This window comes from Panthera uncia, assembly GCF_023721935.1.
Source record: "Panthera uncia isolate 11264 chromosome B2 unlocalized genomic scaffold, Puncia_PCG_1.0 HiC_scaffold_24, whole genome shotgun sequence".
Lineage (NCBI taxonomy): Eukaryota > Metazoa > Chordata > Mammalia > Carnivora > Felidae > Panthera > Panthera uncia.
The window spans coordinates 38888183-38892740 of NW_026057580.1; positions in this window are offsets into that span (position 1 = coordinate 38888183).

Here is a 4558-nt window from a genome sequence, read left to right on the forward strand (position 1 = left end):
TTTTTATTTAAATTCTAGTTAGTTAACATACATGGTAAAATTGGTTTCAGGTGTAGAATTTAGTGATTCATCACTTACATATAACACCCAGTGATCATCCTAGGCAATTTCTTTTGAAGAATCTGTTTTATATATGCACTGGGTCTAAAAGCCTGCTTATGTTGATTATGCTATGATTGCTTTGTAAATCACTCTTTCAGGAAGATGCTGGTACTTAAAATGCAACAGAATCACTATTTCATATTTTTTCTCATAGAGTCAGGCAATAATATTATCTATTGAACAAATAGAGTGTGTATTTAAAATCTATGTGAATATATGATGTATGTGATTTTCACTTCTTAGTTTTCTTCATTTTGAGAAAATGGTGCAACTACATTGGACTTATTTTCTGGTCTTTGTTGCTTTGGCAAATACGTTTTAGAACCTCCCTTCTTTTTTTTATTAAAAAATTTTTTAATGTTTATTTATTATTGAGAGATGGAGAGAGAGACAGAGCATGAGCACAGGAGGGGCAGAGAGGGTGGGAGACATAGAACCCAAAGCAGGCTCCAGGTGTCAGCACAGACCCTGACTGGGGCTTGAATTTACAAACCGTGAAATCATGACCTGAGCTGAAGTTGGCCGTTTAACCGACTGAGCCACCCAAGTGCCCCTAGCACCTCCTTTCTTTATGAAATGCTTCCTAAATGATTATAAGGACCTTCCAAGATGTTGCATTCCTAGAGTCTTATCTTCCCTCCCATCTCTCTGTTCCAGGTATTGCCCCCAGTGATAAAGGAAGTGAGAGAAGATACCACCAAATAAAAAGAAAGGCAGAAAAAGGCAATAATAAATGTAGAAAGAAAAAACACAAGAGAATGGTAAAAAGACAACAAAACAAGAGGCTAAAGGAAGCAAAGAAAAAGTTAGAGTAACGTAGGAAAAAAAACAGCTATAGGAAATTAAAGCATGCTATTTATCCACAGCATCTTAACATCCCAAGGATCTTACTTCTGTGTTCTGGTCTCTGCTCAACCAGATAGTGTAAATAAAAATTACTTTCCATTAATAGTATGGGTAGATATTCTTAGATATTCTAAGTTCATAATTTAGTCTGCAATTCATACCTTTAAGTTAGGTTTTGAAGAACTGGGAAGAGATAAGGAACAGAGTTCGGAGCAGTTTAGGTAATCACAAGCTTCTTTAAGGTGGATACATAGGACTTTAACAAAAGATAAATGTCATTCTTGAGCCAGAGACCCTATCATACCACACTACATCTTGAGCAGGTTAGAAGGTCATCTCATGGTTCCTTTATTCCCTGACACTAACCCCTTAGATCTTGGAAGATTCCTTAGAAGATGGCTATCAAAAATATGTGCCCTGAGTAGTAGTTCTTAAATACAGTTCATTAGAATCTTTTGGGAAACTGTTAAAAATTCAGATGCCTGGGTCCTGTCCAAGAGCACGTAAACCTCAGAAATTTTGAGGAGGAATCCAGGGTATCGGTATTTCTTAAACTTTCCAAGTGATTCTACTGTTCACCTCAAATTGATTCTCAATCAATCAAGGACACCCCTATCCCTATTTCTGCATTTCCTCAGTAACATCTTGCTCCTCAAAATCATTGTTTTTTTCCCCAGAAACTATAATCTTAGAGAAAATTCCTGATCAGAACTCCTATTATATGGGCCTTTATGAATATATCAAATATTTTTGAAGAATTGTTTTAAAGTGTGCTCATCAGGCAAGTTGCTCATGGTGGCAGGTGATATTGTGGAACATTTTTTGGGCAAAATAATGGTCAACGATGAATATTTCGTTGATAAACCAAAAAAAGACAAGACATAAAAATGGGCCATTTATATTTTCAATTTAGTATTATAAAAATATATTAAAATTTTTTATTCTTCATTAGCAATTGATGGTTTAGTGTTTTAACCTACTCTTAGAAAAGAAGTATACCATGTCTTAGAACAGATATTTCTTACTAGCTGACTTGTTGATAATGCTTTCAACTGGATCATTTCTATTGCATACACACATGCTGTTCTTTCTCATCTTAAAACAAAATATTTCTTGACTCTACTTCATCTACTTCTATTGACTCTCTCATTTCTCTGATCCTCTCTATAGCAAAACTTCTCAAAAAATTATATATACCTACTCACTCTTGTTCTCCTTGACCTGTTTTCTCTGGAACAAACTCACCTACTCACAACCCGTTTCTTGGAAATGTCACAAATGCCTTACAGTTTCTAATACTTCTAATTTATAGAGGGTTAGGCCCAATGACTCCTTACTGACTGATCAACATTTAGTTTTAGATAGAGTTGATCTCTATCTTCTCCTTGAAATATTTTCTTCACCTCGCTTCTAAGACTCAATCCGTGCTTGTACTTTTCCTCATACCTCACTAATCACCCTTTTCAGTTCAGTTTTGTTTGGTTAACTATCCCTTCTCTTTTCTCCAACCTCTAAATGTTGATCTGCTTCATAGCTTAATTCCATGATCTCTTCTTTTTGCCCTTTGCTTTCACACCTTGGTGATTTTGCTCAATGTCCTGGCTTTAAAAAACTATCTTCATTCTTGTGACAACCAAATTTATATCTCTCACCTAGATGTCTCCTCATTCAATCAACAACAATTCAATTCTGTTATGTCATAGTTACAGAAAGCTCAATGTGTCCCAATTAAGCTCCATTCTCCTCTCCACTCCTGAAAGTGATTCTCCTTCAGGTTACTCCCTCCCTTTAAATGACAACTCCAGCCATTCTCCCAGTTACCCAGATCAAACACTTAACATCCTTGACGCCTCTCTTTCTCTCACATCCTACTCCCAATCTGTCAGCAAAACATTTTTGTTTCTATATTCAAAATATATTCAGAATATGACTACTTCTTACCACCTCCATTTCTAAGATGCTGGTTCAAGCTACCATATTCTCTCAACTCAATAGTCTTCTACATGTTCCTTATTTCTGCCCTTGCTTCCTGTCTGTTCTTAGCTCAGTAACCAAAATATTTCTTGAAAACATTTCTCCTTATCATCTCACTCACAGTAAAGCCAACATGTACTAAATGGCTTGTAAGACCCTCATCTCTTATTCTCCCTATACCCTTGCTCATTGCCATACATTTCCAAAGGCTCTTTGTTCTTCTTAATTCATACCAGCCATGACCCTGCCTCAAGGCTTTGCATTTGTTATTCCCTCTGCCTTGAATGCTTTTCCTCACACATCTACCTGGTTTCAGTCCTGTTTAGTTCACCTTTCTGTAAATTCTACCCCGGAGACCTTATTTAAAATTTCAAACTCCCTTCTCTCCTCAGCACTCCACCCCTTCCATACTTTATTTTTTGCCATAGTATTTACCATTATCCAATGTGCAGATATCTTTTTTTTATTTAAAAGTTTATTTATTTATTTTGAGAGAGGGACACAGGCAGAGAGAGGAGAGAGAGAATCCCAAGTAGGCTCCACACTGTCAGTGCGGAGACTGATACAAGGCTTGAACTTATGAACTGTGAGATCATGACCTGAGCCAAAATTAAGAGTCAGATGCTTAGGACTGAGCCACCCAGGAGCGCCTATATGCAACTGATATCTTATGTAACTTATCTTCTATATTTCTCAATTAGAATGTAAACTCCTTAAAGATATGAATTTTATTTTGTTTTATTCATGATATATTTCTAGCACCTTGGACATCACCTGGCACTTGTAACATGATTAATAAATCTTTGTTAGGGGTTCCGAAGATGGCGGTGTAGGAGGACGCGGGGCTCACAACGCGTCCTGCCAATCACTTAGATTCCACCTACACCTGCCTAAAGAACCCAGAAAACCGCCAGAGGATTAGCAGAAGGGAGTCTCCGGAGTCAAGCGCAGACTAGAGGCCCACGGAAGAGGGTAGGAAGGGCGGCGAGGCGGTGCGCGCTCCACGGACTGGCGGGAGGGAGCCCGGGCGGAGGGGCGGCTCGCCGGCCAAGCGGAGCCCCCGAGTCTGGCTGGCAAAAGCGGAGGGGCCGGACGGACTGTGTTCCGACAGCAAGCGCGACTTAGCGTCTGGGAGGTCATAAGTTAACAGCTCTGCTCGGAAAGCGGGAAGGCTGGAGGACAAAGGGAGGGAGAGCTGCTGAGCCCCCGGACGGCAGAGCTCAGCTTGGCGGGGAACAAAGGCGCCAGCGCCATCTCCCCCGCCCATCCCCCAGCCAAAATCCCAAAGGGAACCAGTTCCTGCCAGGGAACTTGCTCGCTCCGCGCAATCACCCAACTCTGTGCTTCTGCGGAGCCAAACCTCCGGCAGCGGATCTGACTCCCTCCCGCTGCCACAGGGCTCCTCCTGGAGTGGATCACCTAAGGAGAAGTGAGCTAAGCCTGCCCCTCCACCCCCCGTGCACCTTGCCTACCCACCCCAGCTAATACGCCAGATCCCCAGCAACACAAGCCTGGCAGTGTGCAAGTAGCCCAGACGGGACACGCCACCCCACAGTGAATCCCGCCCCTAGGAGAGGGGAAGAGAAGGCACACACCAGTCTGACTGTGGCCCCAGCAGTGGGCTGGGGGCAGACAT